Consider the following 20,356-nt stretch of genomic DNA (forward strand, 5'->3'; position numbering starts at 1 on the left):
ACCTTGGATCAAACTTGACAAGCAACTAGAATTACTTTCAAGTATTGCATTGCATATGCATGAGTGTTATTTTGTCGTTTCTCTTCAATCACCCTTTTATTGCCTATTTTCTTAAAAAGAATTATAGCCTAAGGCAAAATACTTTGAAAATTTTGAGGGTTTGAGAAAGGTCACTCATATCAATCCTAATTGGTGTTTATTTGGGTCTTATTGAAGTTGGAACTTGATTGGGAACAGGCAGCGCGAAGGAACATTAAAGATTTGCTGAAAAAGGGTGACCGAATGCTAGACCAGACTCTGCTCCCTGTGTCCAGTTAGTTCACAGGAGGTGAACTGTTGCTATGAAGGAGTAACCGGACGCTAAAATATTACCTTTCCTATGTCAGGTCAGCTGGTGATCCTACGTTCGGTCAAGCGAAGGAGATGATGACAGGATCAACTAGACTCTGGCTACGTCTGGTTAGTGGTGATCAGACGCATCCGGTCACAACTCGAGGGGATTTGGACCTCTCTAGAGTCGACCGGACTCTGGGTGGCAGCATCCGGTCGTTGCCACTGGAGCGTCTGATCAGTTGATGTCGTGCGGTTTTAGGATTCTATTCCTTTCCTTTTCTCATCCATCACGGGGGACCCATCATATAATCCATATGGCAAGCCGCTCATGCCTGTGCCCTAACCCTCCCACCATCGTACTCGCAATCTCACTGCCACGTCTCCACCGCACGTGCTCGCCTTGCACCCATGCCCTAGCCACGCAGCAGCACCACCGCATCATGCTGCCGTGTGCCCACACCGCTCTCGTACCACCATGCCTTGCTCCATGCCACTGAGCCCACGCCGCCTCCTGCGCCTCCCCTACCACATCAGTGCCACCGCATTGCCTCGCCATAACCCGGTGGCGCCCTCATGTTTCGTTCCTCTGCTCTACTGTTCGCCGGTTCGTCAGGTAGCAAGCCCTCATTTCTAATTTCGTATCTATTGCTTGCTTCTTAGGGTTTCATATCTCTAGATGTATATTAAAATTATTCATATATCTAATCTATTCTATCATGCGGCAAGTCAGTGTGTTTGAGGTCACTTTGGTAGTTGTCAGTCAACTCAGGGCCAAGCCCACGAGTACGGATCGAGGCCAACCCTCGGAAGTGACAATTGGCAGTTGATTCTTGTCAGTGGCAGTTGTTCTATTTTAGCTCCAGCAATGGCAAGTGTGAAGAACGTCGGAGGTGGTCCAGGTGATGAGGATCTGAGGCCTCTGCCTCGCTTGCCTGCTAAAAGGATCAAGATGCCCAAGAGGAGGGGTGTATTGGGCTAATTCTAAATTTCTTTGCAATAATTAAACCATACAGTTAGCCCACTTCACCCCTTGTGCCTAGAAAGTATTTCTAATGTTCTACCACACAAAAAGTCTTGCAACCTAAGTTTCAATCCTACAATAGCAAGGCAATTCTATGAATGTAAAAACAAGAATTGAATTGCTCAAAGTAAAGACAGAAGGAGGAACATAGTAATGTTTTGCCAAGGTATCAGAGAGTCACCACTCCCCACTAGTCCTCGTTGGAGCACCCGCGCAAGGGTGTAGCTCCCCCTTAATCCACGTAAGGATCAAGTGCTCTCTATGGGTTGATTCTTTGATACTCCATCATGGTGAATCACCCACAACCGCTCACAACTTGAGTTGGGTCATCCACAAGCTCTGTCAGATGATCACCAAGCTCCCAATCACCACCAAGTCGTCTAGGTGATGGCGATCACTAAGAGTAACAAGCATGAACTCTCACTTGACCACGACAAGCCTAATGAGAAGGGTGGACGCACACTTTGCTACTCTTGCTTTCACTAATGAGGGCTCTCTTTTGGATTCTCAAATCTCAATCACCTCACTAGGACCTTGCTCTTCTTGGCACTCTCAAGGGTGTTTCTCAGCTATTGGAATGAGCAAAAGTGCCTCCTCATATGAATGGAGGAAGTATTTATACACCCATGTTCAAAACAAACCATTATGTGCCTCTATGGGATGACCGGATGCTCCGGTCAAGTGGACCGAATGTTCCAGTCAATTCTCCCTGAAACCCAGTGTTTAAGTTGTGACCGGACACAGGACAGCGTCCGGTCAGCACTGATCGGACACATCCGATCATGATTTTACCTCTCTGAAACCTTACTGGAGTCGACCGGACGCTGGCACCTAGCGTCCAGTCACTCACCTCTCAGCGTCCGGTCGCACTAGATGACTTCACCTTATTCAAATGAACTAACCAGACTCTGTGCCAGCGTCCGGTCAGCATTTGACCCTCCATTCACTTCCAACTCGCAATCATATGTGAATGAAGTTTGCTCCAATTGATCTAAGGGTTGTTTTGGAGCTACCTAGTGCTAGTTTTGACAAGTGTGCACCACACCTAACCCACTAGACTCACCTAGGTCAAGCTACCCATCCATACCCCCCTTAATAGTATGGCCAAAGGAAAAAACAAAGTCCTAAACTACTCTAAAGTGTCTCTTCAACACCAAACGACACTTAGAACTAGTCCATCCTTAACCTTGTCGTCCATCCTTTGAAAACCGAAATGATTTTCATCGTAGGGGCATGATAACCATGATTGCCCAATCAATTTCCATTACCATAACCTAACTTAATTGCCCCTACAAAACACATGTTAGTCACAGTAATCATGATTGTTATTAATCACCGAAACCTAACTAGGGGCCTAGATGCTTTCAATCTCCTCCTTTTTGGTGATTGATGACAATACCACCTCGAGTATGTGAAAGAGATGAGGTTTTTAACATGCTTATTTTATATAAGCTTTTGACAATAAGAACAAAAAAGTTAGACAAGCTTATATGACCCAAGCCAACATAATATACTCAAAAGATATGAAATAAGCATGAGTACAAGTAATAAAGCTCATTTGCATCGGAGTAAAACATGGAAGCAAAGCAAATGAGCATAACATAAGTGATATGACATATAAATAATTCAAAGTAGAGAGCACACATGTCAAATATCACGATCATGTAGATATCACTATCACATAAATATAGTTCGATGCATAAAAGTAAACATATGAATGCTTAATAGTATATCACACATAAAAAACCAAATATAATAGATAAACTCCCCCTAAATGAATCGCTCCCCCTAAGTCTAACATACTCGATCCCTCTCCCCCTTTGGCATCAAACACCAAAACCTAAGGGTCGGTCGGTGGGGCTACAGCTAGCGAGTCGGGCGCTAAGGTGCGAGGAACGAGCTAGAACTGTGTGCCATCTTCATCTGATCCTAAGCTCTGAAAAGTCTGACCCTCTATAGCTGGAAGCGATGCTAGAGCGGTCTAGGTCAGATCAGGAACTGGTGCGGCCTAAGACTCTATAGGTATGACTATAGTAGGCGGCTCTGATGAAGCAACTGAAGAAGGGAGCGTCTTTGTAGTCCCGGTAATAGGTGCAACTATGGAAGGACCTGAAATATGTAGATATGGCAGAGTAGGCTGCCCTGTTAGCTCACTGAAGGTAGCACCAAGGCTCCTAGAGACTATAGTTTTTAGCACAAGCAGCGAGGAAGTCTGAGCCGGTGTGAAGCCTGTCTGAAAAGGTGTGAACTACGGGGCTGGCACTAGCGAGGCAAACCACTAGGACACCTGCTCTGTAGGTGAAGCAAACTGAGTAGCAGTTTATCCCTGACTCTGAAGCCCACTAGGCTGTATAACTGGAGTCATAGAAGTAGTGGTAGGCTAGCCGATCTGGGGTGAAGGCTATGGTGGTGGAGCCCCAATAGCTGTCACAACATGCTGCATAAACCCAAGTAACTGCTGCTGCATGAGAAGCTACTACTGATGCATGGCCTACTGCTATCGCTGAAACTCATCTTGTCTGGCTTGAAACTATGCAAATGTAGTAGCGGTCTCCTGGGCCTGGCGAGCCTAATTCTGCCTCATCTGCTCAAGTATAGCAAGTAGAGCGGGATTCGTCTATGGTGCAGGTGGAGCTGAACTGGAGCTACCAGCCTCATGGTCATGTCGTCGAGGAGGCATCTGAGGGATATCCTAGTAGTCATCATTTGTACTGTCGCTGGGGTCGCTCTCAACCATACCCTCCTGCTGAGCATCTAGCTACTCCTCCTCTATAGCTATAATACCCCTAATAGTCTCATCCTACTGGGCTGCAGTCTTAGGCACCTCTGGGCGACGGTGTGACTGGCTAGGTGCACTCGACCTGCTGTGACGGAGCATCTAGGTCATGTTATAGGTAGGAAACTCTATAGTAGCACCACTGTACTCTGCTAGCATCTTAGATGGCCTCACTATAACTGCTCTATGAATCAAGAATGTAATCCAGTGAGCATAGGGCAACTAGCGGTGACCTCTGAACCCCTCTGCAATAGTATCCTCCATCTCAGATAGTAGGAGATCCCAAATATCAAATACAGTCTGCTGCATTAGAGAGTTTAGTAGCCATAAGTGTATGCGAGTCAAGCCCTCGCGATATCCCATCCTAGGAAGCAGGGTCCTCCTCATGATAGCATCAAACACTCTAGCTATAGGAGTGAGGTCAATGGGTGTCTTGCTCGACCCTTCGCCAAATGGCTCTATGAAGCAATGGCGGACCAAATCAGTAGGAGGCACCATACCGCCATGAGGGCATCTAGGAGGCATTGTCTGTCCATAGCAAACCTCATGTAGCTAGATGGGCTGCTCCTGAAGCTTGAGAATCTCCCTGACCCTAAAACTCATCAGCCTATAATCTCTGCCTCTAAATGCAAAGTGTATAAATCTGTGCTATGGGTCAATCCAAAGTGTAGCATAGAACTCACGGATCCAAAATGGAACATATAAGCCTATTTGTCTGAGTAAGTCTGTCAGCCCTGGCAAGTAAGATAGGTAAGGGCGAATATGCTCTCTAGCTGCTGCTACAATGGACTCAATGTTACACATCCTCTGAGACCTAAATGCTACCCTACTGTTAAGACATGCATTATAAAAATCTTTCAACAGTGGTGTGTAGAAGCCCTCTGATGCACGCTCATCCTGCCTCGGCGAAAACCACTCCTCGAATTGAATGAACCTGAGCTGCTGCACCTGCTTGGCCGTAGCGGCCCTCAAATCTAGATGAGTCACTGGAGGCGGACCCTATGGTCTAGGAGGTGGATGAGAACCCCTCCTCTGTGTCTCTAGCCTCGGTGTCACCTGGGTGCGAGTACGACCAGAGCGGCATAACTGTGGCTGAGGTGCCTGCTCTGTCTCCTCTGACTGCACTCCCTCTTGAGTTTTCTCTATCTGTTATGCCTGCTGCTGTGACTCCCCCTAAGACTAACTCTCATCAATAGCAACACGCTGTCCTCCAACCATGGCTATCCCAGCTAGACCACCATGACGATGCTCAACCTCCTAGACAGCGGCCCTCTGAGCAGGTGAAAGCTAATCTGCAATGACTATACCACTCTGAGCACCTCCTCTCTCAACAATCTCAGTGGCAGCTGCAACTACGGCTGCTCAAGCTATATCTACATCTAGATACTTGTGCTTCTTCGTCACCTTGCCTTTTGCCTCGGAAGGCAGGTAAGGTGAGGGCCTCGAATCCTCATCATCAGGACCAGCTCCGATATTCTTGACATGAGCCATCTGATGGAGCTGAAAAGAACAACTGCACTGGCAAGAATCAACTGCCAACTATCACTTCTGAGGCTTGGTCTCGATCCATACTCGTGAGCTTGGCCCCGAGTTGACTAACAACTGCCAAAGTGACCTCCGAAACAATGACTCACTGCATGTTAGAATAGATTGGATATATGAATAATTTCAATATACATCTAGAGATACAAAACCCTAAGAAACAAGCAATAGATGTGAAATTGGAAGCGAGGGCTTGCTACCTGACAAACCAACAAACCAAAGAATAAGGAACAGATCACGGAGAACCACCGGGTCGACAATGCGAACGTAGGGTTAGGGTTGGTGAAGTGTGGAGAGGAATCGGCCATGGAGAGGCGATGCGGGCACTGGCGTGTGAAGCAATGTGGCCGGGGAGGCACTAGTGTGAGCTAGGGCATGGGCATAGTGGCGGCGCTGGAGCACAGCGCGGGTGAGCTGTGGCACGGGCACGGGCATGGTGGTGCAGCACGGTGGCATGTGGGCAACGCTGGTGCAGGAAGGCAGCGCTGGCACGGGAAGTCAGGCATGAGTGTGGGGCGAGGTCATGGCGGCGTAAGCGTGGGAGCAGGGCGGCATGACGAGCCATGGACTTGGTGACTACGGCACGGTTGCGGTGATGTCAGCACGGGCGGTTGCGCTGTGGGCTTAGGTCACGGCGGTATGGCGGTTATATGGGGTCCCATGATGGAATGGAAAAGAAAAGAGATCGGAGTTCAAATCCTGCACGATTTCTATTGACCGGACGCTCCTGTGGCAATGATCGAACGTTGCCACCTAGAGTCCGGTCAACTCTAGAGAGGTCCAAATCCCCTAGAGCCATGACTGGACACGTCCAATCGCAACTGACTAGACGCAGCCAGAGTCCGGTCGATCCTATCTTTATCGTCTTCGCTCGACCGGACGCAGGAACGCCATCTGACCAGACGCTGAATAGCAGAGTATGGTCATTTCATCACAGCATCGGTTCACCTCCTGTGAACTGACTGGACGCTGGACTTCAGAGTCCGGTGCAGCGTCCGGTCACTCTTCTTTAGCAATTCTTCAAAGTCCTTCGCGCTGCCTATTCCCAATCAAGTCCCAACTTCAATAAGATTCAAATAAACACCAATTGGGATTGATGTGAGTGACCTCTCTCAAACCCTTAAAATTTTCAAAATATTTTGCCTTAGGCTATAGTTCTTTTTAAGAAAATAGGCAATAAAAGGGTGATTGAAGAGAAACGACAAAACAATATTCATGCATATGCAATGCAATACTTGAAAGTAATTCTAGTTGCTTATCAAGTTTGATCCAAGGTTAAGCTTCTTCACTCGCTTTTTGGCGGTTATCTTAACCATGTTAGACAAGCCCTAAGTGCATTGCCACAAAGTAAACATGTTATATATTACAATGCAATGCAATGCAAGGACAACACAAGCTTATTTTCTAGTGAAGTTGCTAAAATCAAGAACATTGAGCTCATTCCGCAATTGACAAAAAGTCGCCTCATCTAGCAGTTTAGTGAAGATATCTATCAATTGATCATCTATCCTTACACCTTCTAATGAAATATCATTCTTTGCAACATGATCTCTAAGAAAGTGATGGTGGATATCTATGTACTTGGTGCAAGAGTGTTGAACTGGATTATTTACAAGTTTTACCGCACTTTCAGTGTCGCACAAAAGAGATACTTTTTCTAGAACTACACCATAGTCTAGTAAATTTTGTTTCATATAAAGTATTTGTGCACAACAAGCACCCGCGGAAATATATTCTGCTTTGGCGGTGGACAAAGCCACACTATTTTGTTTCTTAGAGGACCAAGACACAAGTGATCTACCAAGCAAATGGCACCCTTCGGATGTGCTTTTTCTATCAACTTTGCAACCAGTGTAATTTGAATCGGAATAGCCAACTAATTCAAATATAGCTCCTTTGGGATACCAAATGTCAATGCTTGGTGTGTGCTTAAGATACCTAAGGATTCTTTTAATGACAATCAAATGAGTTTTCTTAGGATTAGCTTGAAATCTAGCACACATACACACACTAAACATGATGTCGGACCTAGATGCAGTTAAATATAACAATCTACCAATCATAGAGCGGTAGAGAGTTTGATCAACCGTATTTCCTCCCTCATATAGGTCGAGATGTCCATTTGTTGGCATTGGTGTCTTGATTGGCTTACATTCAACCATTTTGAATCTCTTGAAAAGATCATTTGTATATTTCTCTTGAGAGATTAAAATCCCTTCTCTCATTTGCTTGACTTGAAAACCAAGAAAGAATGTAAGCTCTTCAATCATTGACGTCTCGAACTCCTTCGACATTAATTCACCAAACTCTTTGCAAGAATCTTCATTTGATGATCCAAAGATGATATCATCAATATACACTTGACAAATGAAGATATGTCTATCAAGCTTCTTGGTGAATAGTGTGGTGTCGACCTTCCCAATGGTGAAGCTCTTCTCAATGCGAAAGTCCCGAAGGCGCTCATACCAAGCTCTTGGGGCTTGCTTAAGCCCATATAACGCCTTAGACAACCTATAAATATGATTAGGATATCTAGGGTCTTCAAACCCAGGAGGTTGATCAACATAGACTAGTTTATTAATAAAGCCATTTAAAATTGCACTTTTCACATCCATTTGATATAGTTTCATTCCATGATGTGATGCATATGCCAAGAGGATACGAATGGCTTCTAGTCTCGCAACCAGTGCAAAGGTCTCTCCAAAATCCCAACCTTCAACTTGAGATAACCCCTTTGCAACTAGTCTTGCCTTATTCCTCACAACAACGCTTTGAACATCTTGCTTGTTGCAGAATACCCACTTTGTTCTAATGACTCTTGCACCTTGTGGTCGCTCTTCAAGAGTCCCAACTTCATTGCAGGTGAAGTTGTTCAACTCTTCATGCATGGCGTTTATCCAATCCGGATCTTGAAGAGCTTCTTCTATCTTAGTAGGCTCAAAGCAAGAGACAAAAGAGTGATGTTCAATAAACGAAGTAAGCTTTTGAGAGCGAGTCATTACTCCCTTTGATGGACTCCCTATGATGAGATCTTATAGATGAGCTTGTAGTATAGGTGAATTTCTTCTATCAACCACTTGAGGGGGAGGTTGTGGAGCATCAACATCATGTGCTTGTGTCACCATTTGCTCATGGGAGACATGAGTGTCTTCATTTTCTACTCTCTCATCTTTTTCACCATTTTATGGTACATTTGATGAAGAGGGTGGATTAATCACTTGCACATCATCTTCATCATCATTAGGCTTGATGTCTCCAACCAGAATGTTCTTCATAGCCTCCCTCAATGGTTCATCACCTACATCATCAAGATTCTCATATACTTCTTGAGAGCTGTTAGATTCATCAAATTCCACATCATATGTTTCTTCAACCAAGCCGGTGGCAAGATTAAATACTCTATATGCTTTAGACTTTAATGAGTAACCAACAAGAAAATCAATATCACAACATCTTTGAAACTTCCCTAGGTGTTGTTGCTTCTTGTAGATGTAGCACTTGCAACCAAACACCCTAAAGAAGGAGACGTCTGGCTTCTTCCCATTGAGCAACTCATAAGGTGTCTTGCCAAGAAACTTTTGAAGGAATAGGCGATTGGATGCATAGCATGCGGTGTTGATAGCTTCCACCCATAGAGCTTCGGGAGTGTTGTACTTATCAAGCATTGTTCTTGCTAGTATGATCAATGTCTGGTTCTTTCTCTCAACTATATCATTTTGTTGAGGAGTATATGTTGCGGAGACCTCATGCTTGATCCCAACTTCATCACAATAGGCTTCTATGTTTGTGTTGTCAAAATCTTTCCCATTGTCGCTTCTAATCTTCTTGAGCTTCACTTCAAACTCATTTTGTACCCTCTTGGCAAACTTCTTGAAGCATGATGCAACTTTGGATTTATCATAAAGGAAGAACACCCATGTATATCTTGAATAGTCATCAATAATCATAAGATAATAAAGATTTCCTCCCAAACTCTTGTATGTTGTTAGTCCAAATAAGTCCATATGAAGGAGTTCTAGCACTCTTGTGGTTGACATGAAAGCTTTTGTAGGATGAGTATTTGCAACTTGCTTGATGGCTTGACATGCACTACAAAGCTTGTCCTTCTCAAACTTCACATCCTTCAACCCTTTCACCAAATCATTCTTCATTAGCTTTTTAAGTGAGCTCATCCCAACATGAGCAAGTATTCTCTGCCATAGCCACCCAAGTATTGTTTTGGTGAATAGGCAAGTCTTCAAATTAGCATCTTCGGAGGTGAAGACCACTAGATATAGGTTGTTGTATCTCAATTCCTTGAATATCACTTGATCATCATCTTTCTTGGATACAACCTCTTCCTTCTCGGTAAATAGGCATTGAAAGCCAAGATTATATAATTGTCCAACGGATAGCAAGTTGAAGCTTAATGAAGCAACATATAGCACATTTAAGATAGAACGATCATTTGATATTGCCACTTTGCCCAATCCTTTAACCTTGCCTTTTAAATTATCTCCAAATGTGATTCTTTCTTGTCCATCTACTTCTTCATCTAGTGAGGTGAATATATGAGGATCACCGGTCATATGTTGTATGCAACCACTATTAATTACCCAATGACTTCCACCAGTCTTGTAGTTCACCTACACACAAGAGATCAAGCTTTAGGAATCTAAACTTGTTGAGGGCCCTTGACTTTCTCAACAAGTGACTTTGCAACCCAAATTTTCTTAGGCCTATTCTTGTTGGGAGGTCCTAAGAATATAACTTTCATCTTTCTACTAGAGTCCTTTCTAAGCATATAATGAGCATTGAAAGCAAAAGGTCTAGCATGCTTGGGCAAGGGTTGTGGTGGTGTAGTTTGGCACTCATGGGCAAAGTGGATGTCTTGTCCACACTCAACATCTCTTTGGCTTTGGCTTTGACTTGTGTTGTTGTTGTTGAGCTTGAGCCTTCATCTCTTGATTTGCCAAATATCCAATGCCACTTCTATCCATCTTCATGACGGTATTCATTAGTAGCTCACTTTGAAGATGCTTGCCTCTTGTGAACTTGCTCAATCCAATCTTAAGATGCTCTTTCTCCAACTTGAGCTTCTTGTTCTCTTCCTTGAGTGCATCATTATTTTTCTCTTCCTTGAGTTTCTTGTTTTCTTCTTTTAGCTTCTCATCCTCAAGAATCAAATCACCATCATGATTAAGGGTTTCTAGCACAATAGTGTTGTGGGTTTTGATCTCTTCAAGATCTTTCTTGAGCTTTTCATTGTCATTCTTGAGCTTGACAAACTCATCATAATTATCGGTCTCACACTTGCTTGTCCTTGCTACTAGAACTTTGCTTAATGCTCTCAATGATCAAATCATCACATGATATAGCTATATCAATCTTAACAACATCGTTAGTAGCATCATGTGGCTCATTAGATAAAAATTCTTGAGTAATAACAAGATTATCATGATTAATCTTAAGATTGGTATATTTTCCTTTTAGCATATTATGGCTAGTGATAAGCTCATTGTGTATCCTCTCAAGTTTATCATGTTTATCTTTAAGCTCTTTTTTAGAAGATTTGAGCTTCTTGAGTTTGGATGACATAGCATCATTTGCTTCTCTAAGCTCAACACTAGCCTTTTCGGCTATATCATATTTGGCTTCTAGCTTATCATTCTTAGCTCTAGTCTTTCTAATGATCTTAGTATATTGATTTAGCAATTTAACAAGATTATCATAAGAAGGTGATTCATATTCATCATCATCACTATCACTATCATCATTGTTAGCATGATCATCACCACTACTATCATTATCATTTGATACCTTACATTCACCTTTGGCCATAAGGCATAGGTGTGTAGAGGATGATGGCAGTGGTGTTGGTGAAGATGATGAAGAGTCAATCACAATGGCGGCCACCTTCTCATTATCACTATCATCATCGGATGAGCAACTTGATGAATCAATGTCCGTGAGCTAATCACCGACGATGTATGCCTTCCATTCTTCTTTTTCTTGTGGAAGTCCTTCTTCTTGCCATCCTTCTTCTTGTATGGCTTATTTTTCTTCTTCTCATCTTCTTCTTCATTACTTGAGTCATCTTTCTTGCCCTTGTTCTTGTACTTGTCTTTCTTGGGCTTTGTGCATTAGTGTGCTAGATGACCAAGTTCTCCACAATTGTAGTAATCCATCTCCGAGATTGGCTTCCTTCTAGAGCTAGTGAAGAACTTCTTTTTCTTGCCATCAAACTTGATGCCACTCTTGTTAAGCTTCTTTAGCATCTTGGCGGTTCTTCTCACCATGAGAGCAAGACTTGCATCATCAATTTCATCATCACTTGAGCTTTCATACTTAAGCCTTGCTTTGCCCTTCTCTTGGCTAGCTTTGAATACTAAGTCCTTGTCTTTCTTCTTAGTAGAGGATGAGCCATCTTGTGGTGTGATGTGCATGTACATCTCATGAGCATTGATCTTTCCCAAGATTTGTGCTTGTGTAGCGGTAGAAAGATCACCTTGATGAAGCACGGTCGCAATATGCCCATATTTGTCAATGGAGAGGACACTCAAGATTTTTCTTACAACATCGGATGGTTGCATTTGAGTAAGTCTAAGCCCATTGACTTCCTCTACAAAAACATTCAAGCATGAGCACATTTCATTAGCACTCTCTTTAGGAAGCATCTCAAATAAATTTAGCTTTTTCATGACAAGATGATAGCGTTCCTTATGCTCGCTCTTTGTTCCCTCATGAAGCGCACAAATGTCCGACCATAGTGCATGAGCATCGTTGTGGTTCCTCACCCGATTAAACATATCTTTGCAAAGGCATCTAAAGATGGTGTTTCAAGCCTTTGCATTACATTTTTTGTAATTTACTTCATCGCCTTGAAGGTGCTTGGGATCCTGAGGTTTTGGGAATCCTTGTGAGGTGGCTCTAAGTATTCCAACATCTAGAGCTTCTAAATATGCCTCTATGTGGATTTCCTAATAAGGAAAATCATCCTCCTTAAAGATAGAAGGAGGATCATCCCCGTGAGACATCTTTCTCTAGACGATTAAGTCTAATTTCATGAGCACGAGGCTCTGATACCAATTAAAAGGATCAAGATTCCCAAGAGGGGGTGAATTGGGTTAATTCTAAATTTCTTTGCAATAATTAAACCCTATGGTTAGCCCACTTCACCCCTTATACCTAGAAAGTGTTTCTAATGTTCTACCGTACAAAAACTCTTGCAACCTAAGTTCCAATCCTACTCTAGCATGGCAATTCTATGAATGTCAAGACAAGAATTGAATTGCTCAAAGTAAAGAGAGAAGGAGGAACACGGTGATGTTTTACCGAGGTATCGAAGAGTCGCCACTCGCCACTAGTCCTCATTGGAGCACCCGCGTAAGGGTGTAGCTCCCCCTTGATCCGCGCAAGGATCAAGTGCTCTCTATGGGTTGATTCTTTGATACTCCATCATGGTGAATCACCCACAACCACTCACAACTTGAGTTGGGTCATACACAAGCTCCGCCGAATGATCACCAAACTCCCAATCACCACCAAGCCATCTAGGTGATGGCGATCACCAAGAGTAACAAGCACAAACTCTCACTTGACCACGATAAGCCTAATGAGAAGGGTGGATGCACACTTTGCTACTCTTGCTTTCACTAATGATGGCTCTCTTTTGGATTCTCATATCTCAATCACCTCACTAGGACCTTACTCTTCTTATCACTCTCAAGGGTGTTTCTCAGCTATTGGAATGAGCAAAAGTGCCCCCTCATATGAATGGAGGAAGTATTTATACACCCATGTTCAAAATGAACCATTATGTGCCTCTACGGGGTGACCGGATGCTCCGATCAGTTTTCCCCGAAACCTAGTGTTTAAGTTGTGACCAGACACGTCCGGTCACTATTTTCTCTCTCTAGAACCTTACTGGAGTCGACCGAACGCTGGCACCCAGCGTCTGGTCACTCACCTCTCAGCATTCGGTCGCACTAGATGACTTCACCTTGATCAAATGAACTAACCAAACTCTGTGCCAGCGTCCGGTCACACTGGAACCAGCGTCCGGTCAGCATTTGACCCTCCATTCACTTCCAACTCGTAATCATATGTGAATGAAGTTTGCTCCAATTGATCTAAGGGCTATTTTGGAGCTACCTAGTTCTAGTTTTGATAAGTGTGCATCACACCTAACCTACTAGACTCACCTAGGTCAAGCTACCCGTCCATACCCCTCTTAATAGTACGGCCAAAGGAAAAAACAAAGTCCTAAACTACTCTAAGTGTCTTTTCAACACCAAATGACACTTAGAACTCGTCCATCCTTAACCTTGTCATCCATCCTTTGAAAACCGAAATGATTTCCATATTAGGGGCATGACAACCATGATTGCCCAATCAATTTCCATTACCGTGACCTAACTTAATTGCCTCTACAAAATACACGTTAGTCACAGTAATCACGTATTATCATTAATCACTAAAACCCAACTAGGGGCCTAGATACTTTCACCTACTGAGGTGAAAGGCAAGGCGACAAAGAAGACTGCATCAAAGAAGCAAAAGTTTGCAGATGCTGATAATGCGAGAGCAGCAGCAGTAGCAGCCGCCACAGAGCGTGTTGAGAGAGGAGGTGCTCAGAGTGGTGTTGTTATTGCAAATTAGCTCTCACCAGCACAGAGGGCTGCCATCGAGGCAGTAGAGCATCATCATGGTAGTCTAGCTAGGACTATCATGCTTGAGGGACGGCATGTCATTTTGGAGGAGAGTCAGCCTCAGGGAGAGCCATAGCAGCAGGCTCAGCCAACAGAGCAGATAGAGCAGACTCAGGAGGTAGAGTAGACTAAGGAGACAGAGCAGGCACCTCAGCCATAGTTATGCCGTTTTGGTCATACTCGTACCCAGGTGACATCAAGGCTAGAGACATAGAGGAGGGGTTCTTGTCTACCTCCTAGACCACAGGGTCTACCTCTAGTGACTCACCTAGACTTGAGGACCACCACGGTCAAACAAGTGCAGTAGCTCAGGTTTGTGTAGTTCAAGGACTGGTTCCCACCGAGGAGGGATGAGTATGCTTCAGAGGATTTCTATACACCACTATAGGAGGACTTCTACAATGCTTATCTAAATAGTGGTGTGGCTTTTAGATCACAGAGGGTTTGTTTCATTGAGGCCATTGTAGCAGCAGCTAGAGAGCAGATCCGCCCTCATCTCTCTTACTTGCCAGGGTTGACAGACCTACTTGGGTGGACTGACAGATATGTTCCATCATGGGTCCATGAGTTCTACGCTACACTTTGGATTGACCTGGGCCATAGATTTATACACTTTGCATTCAGAGGCCATGACTATAGGCTGATGAGCTTTAGGGTCAGAGAGATCCTCAGATTATAGGAGTCACCCATCCTCCTTCGCGAGGTTTGCTATGGAGACATAGAGCCTCCCAGATGCCCTCACGGTGGTCTTGTGCCTCCTATAGATTTGGTCTGATCCTGCTTCATAGAGCCTTTTGGCGAGGGGTCGAGCAGGACACCTAGGGATCTTACTCCTATAGCTAGACTGCTTGATGCTATCATAAGGAGGACCCTGCTTCTGAGGATGAGATATCACGAGGGATTAACTCACATTTAGCTATGGCTACTGAACTCTCTGATGCAGCAGACAGTGTTTGATATATGGGGATGTCATTCTTTCTGAGATGGAGGATACACTTGCAGAGGGATTCAGAGGTCACATGCAGCTGTCATATGCTCACTAGATCACTTTTCTGATTCACAGGGCAGTCACAGTGAGGCCTCCTAAGATGTTGGTAGAGTATTCTGGTGCTACTACCGAGTTCCCTTCATACAACATGACCCAGATGCTCCATCATAGTAGGGTGAGGACACCTAGCAAGCCAAGCCATTGCCTAGAGGTGTCAGAGTCTACAGCTCAGTAGGATGAGACCATCAGGGGCATTGCAGCAACAGAGGAGGAGTAGTTAGATGCTCAGCAGGAGGGTATGGTCGAGAGCGACCCTAGTGACAGTTTAGATGATGACTACCAGGCTATCCCCCATATGCCTCCTCGACGACATGATGGTGAAGCCAGTGGCTCCAGCTCAGCTCCATAGGCACCGCAGACAGACCTCGCTCTTCTTGCTATACTTGAGAAGATGAGGCAGGATCAGGCTCGCTAGTCCCAGGAGATAGCAGCTGCTCTAGCACAGGTTTAGGCCAGACAGAATGAGTTCCAGTGACAGCAGCAGGCCATACAGCAGCAGCAGCAGGCCATGCAGTAGCAGCAGCTCCTCATGTAGCAGCAGTTACTTAGATTTATGAAGCATGTCTCTCTGCTATTGGGGCTCCACCACCACAGCTTACACCTTAGCTCGATCAGCCTACCACCACTACAGTGACTCCAAGTTTTCAATCCAGTGGGCTTTAGAGTCAGGGACAGCCAACTACCATGTTCGCTTCACCTACAGAGTCAGGGACAGCCCAGTAGTTTGCTTCGCTAGTGCCAGCCTAGGGTCCTTCCTTCACACTTCTACATACAGGCTTCACACCGGCTCAGAGTTTGTCGATGCTTGTGATAGACACCCTTGTTTCTAGGAGCCTTAGTGCCACTTTCAGCGAGTTGATAGGGTAGCCTACACCGCCAGATCTACATGTCCCTGGTCCTTCCACAGTTGCTCCTATTACTGGGACTACAGAGATGCTCTCTTCATCTGTTGCATCATTAGAGCCGCCTGCTTCAGTGATACCTACAGAGTCATAGGCCACACCGGTCCCAGATCCGATCCAGACCGCTTCAGCATCACTTCCAGCGATAGAGGGTCAGACTGCTCAGAGCTCAGGATCAGATGATGATGCTACCCAATTTTAGATCGCTCACCGCGCCTCAGCGCCTGACTCGTCTGCTCCAGCCCCGCCGACCGACTCTTAAGTTTTAGTGTTTGACGCCAAAGGGGAAGAGGGATCGAGTATGCTAGACATAAGGGGAGCGATATATCTAGGGGAGCTTATTTATTACATTTGGCTTTTTATGTGTGATACATTTTTATGCATTCATGTTTACTTTCATGCATTGAACTACATAAGTGTGATACGTGATATTTATGTGATATGTGATATGTGTGCTCTCTACTTGAATTATTTATATGTCATGTCACTTGGTTATGCTCATTTGCTTTGCTTCCGCGTTTTACTCTGATGCAAATGAGCTTTATTTCTAGTACTCATGCTTATTTCATATCTATTGAGTACATCATGTTGGCTTGGGTCATATAAGCTTGCCTAACTTTTTTGTTCTTATTATCAAAAGCTTATATGAACCAAGCATGTTGAAAACCTCATCTCTTTTACATACTCGAGGTTGTATTGTCATCAATCACCAAAAAGGGAGAGATTGAAAGCATTTAGGCCCCTAGATGGGTTTCCGTGATTAATGACAATATAAGATTACTGTGACTAACGTGTGTTTTGTAGATACAATTAAGTTAGGTCATGGTAATGGCAATTGATTGGGCAATCATGGTTGTCATGCTCCTACGATGGAAATCATTTCGGTTTTTAAAGGATGGACGATAAGGTTAAGGATAGACTAGTTCTAAGTGTCGTTTGGTGTTGAAGAGACACTTAGAGAAGTTTATGACTTTGTTTTTCCTTTTGGCCATACTATTAAGGGGGGTATGGACTAGTAGCTTGACCTAAGTGAGTCTAGTGGGTTAGGTGTGGTGCACACTTGTCAAATCTAGCACTAGGTAGCTCCGAAGTAGCCCTTAGATCAATTGGAGCAAACTTCATTCACATATGATTTCGAGTTGAAAGTGAATGGATGGTCAAATGTTGACCGGACACTGGTCCTGGTGTGACCGGACGCTGGCAGTAGAGTCTGGTCAGTTCATTTGATCAAGTGAAGTCGTCTGGATGCGACCGGACGCTAAGTGAAAAGTGACCGGACGCTGGGTGCCAGAGTCTGGTCAACTCTAGTAAGGTTCTAGAGAGGGAGAATCCTGATCGGACGTGTCCGGTCAGTGCTGACCGGATGCTGGTCAGGTTCTGGTTACTGACCGGACGCTGAACAGCGAAGCGACTGGACTCTGGGCTCCAACGTCCGGTCAACATTAGTAAGGTTCCAAAGAGCAGTTTTTATGACCGGACGCAGGTCAGAGTCCAGTCACAACTTAACGGCTCAGTGGCGTGGAGAACTGGCCGGAGCGTCCGGTCACCTTGACCGGAGCGTCCGGTCACCCCGCAGAGTGCTGACTCAAGCACATAACGATTCATTTTGAATGAGGGGTATAAATACTTCATCTATTCATTCAAGGGAGTACTCTTGCCCATTTCAACAGCTAAGAAACACCCTTGAAAGTGCCAAGGAGAGCAAGAGCCTAGTGAGGTGATTGAGATTTAAGAATCCAAGATTAAGGCCTCATTAGTGAAAAGAATGTAGCAAGTGTGCATCCACCCTTCTCATTAAGCTTGTTGTGGTCAAGTGAAAGTTCTTGCTTGTTACTCTTGGTGATCGCCATCACCTAGACAGCTTGGTGGTGATTGGAAGTTTGGTGATCATCCGGCGGAGCCTATGGATGACCCAACTCAAGTTGTGAGCGGTTGTGGGTGATTCACCGCGACGGAGTGTCGAAGAATCAACCCGTAGAGAGCACTTGATCCTTATGCGGATCAAGGGGGGGCTACACCCTTGCGTGGGTGCTCCAACGAGGACTAGTGGGGAGTGGCAACTCTCCGATACATCGGCAAAACATCGCCGCGTTCCTTTTCCTCTCTTTACTTTAAGCGTTTACATTTGAGCAATTCAATTCTTGCCTTTACATTACTAGAATTGCCATGCTAGAGTAGGATTGGAACTTAGGGTGCTAAACTTTTGTGCGATGGATCAATAGAATCACATTCTAGGCACAAGGGGTGAAGTGGGCTAAGTGTAGGGTTTAATTATTGAAAATAATTTTAGAATTAGTCCAATTCACCTCTCCTCTTAGACATCTTGATCCTTTCAAGGAGGAGGAGCCTGACGTGGCCAAGTCACTGTGAGGTTGCATGATGGTCTCGATGATGCATGGCTGATGGTGGCCCAAGATGCCAACACTACGGGCTCAACACAAGGCTCACGAGCAAGCTTTGCGGCGGGTGCCATTTTTTCTACAAAGGCAGGCAATGTAGCATGCATGTGCAAATTGTGATTAACAGAGACATGTTCAGAGGCATACGCTAGCTGCTACCAGAGGGAGAGGGTGAGAGGGATTGAGGATTTGAGGTTATATACCTAGTGTTGTTATTGGGCTACTAGTGGGCTGAATTGTATCGGCCCGATGATGAATCCATGGGTGAAATTTAAAATCCACCCTAAACCTGCACATTTCGGGTATCCAAACCCGAAAAACCATGGACAAAAACCAGACTCCAAAACCGAAACCGTCAGACCCAAAATCCGCGGATATCCGATCCAAACCCGACCCACCGCCATCTTTACCTCCATCCTCTCCGTGCTTCCGATGGAGCCACCCTATCACGATAGTCTAGTATACCTAGCGAACATCCTTGACACGATTAGGCAGTTAATGATGACTGGGATCATATCACTAGCTAGGTGTGCCTTATCCGTTTTGTCACATTAATACGCTTGATTCCCACGCACAGACCTAGTAAGACTAGAAGGAAGACGGACGGAAGACCATAGGAGTGACCCGACCGGCACGACCACACGCCGAACACAGAGTAAGTCTGTGGGCGCCAAGTCGAGTTTCATACTTTCATTGTATAGAGGTAGATCCCAGACGGCGCCTTGCCGGACCAGGGACCTGGTCAACAGCCACTTGTTTAGCCCCGACTAGGTCGGATGCGCGTAAAAGGTTTGGAGATTAATGGCAAGCCATGGCCTAAGTTGGGTGCTTGGGCCTTGGAATGTACCCCTGGACCCATGACCTAGCACCAATTTTATCTACAAGGATGCGAGCGCACTTTGCGTCAACTATGATATTTGTTTCAAGACGGTGCTTGACTCATTTCATGTGTGGATAAGTGCTTGGCCTTCTTGCCCTGAGACATTTTATGCAAATGACAACCGTCACACAAGTTTGTAGAGCCAATAAATTAAAACATGTGTAGCGGAGGCTGGATTCAAGTCACCAAGCAGGTTCTGGATAACCTGAGACCTGGGTTCACTACAAGAATTCTGGGCTCCTGTTTCCTGGTAGAGTAGTGAGATTGCCTAGAGAAAGGGTCATCATAACGAAGAGAAAAAACTGACACTATTGAGCTAAAATTGGAGGGGGGCCGGGTGTTCGAAATTTATGTCTTGGCTCAAAGAAGAGTAACGGGTTTTAGTCATAAATTTAAACGTCCGTCACTTTTAGTTTTAGTCCTCATTAGGGACGAGTTTCATGCCTCCTTAGGCCAAATATGGCATCCTACAGTGATGGGTTATCGTTGTTGCCCATCACTATTGACCGACACTCATAGTCATAGGCACGGGACCTATCATTATTACAGGTAACATCGTGTCACTAGTGATAAAAAAAAACAGCGTGTCACTATTAAGCCTTTTTTATGACTTTATGTAGTGTCTATCAGATAGCAAAATTGAAAACGAAGATTTTAACATTGAGGGAGGCTTGAGAACGGCCGTGTTCAAAGAGTATGCTAGCTCAACAAATAGGCAGCGATTATGCTTGCAATCATAGAGAAGGCAAAATTGTTTGAAGCACG

Source organism: Miscanthus floridulus, chromosome 8, assembly GCF_019320115.1.
Source record: "Miscanthus floridulus cultivar M001 chromosome 8, ASM1932011v1, whole genome shotgun sequence".
Taxonomy (NCBI): Eukaryota; Viridiplantae; Streptophyta; class Magnoliopsida; order Poales; family Poaceae; genus Miscanthus; species Miscanthus floridulus.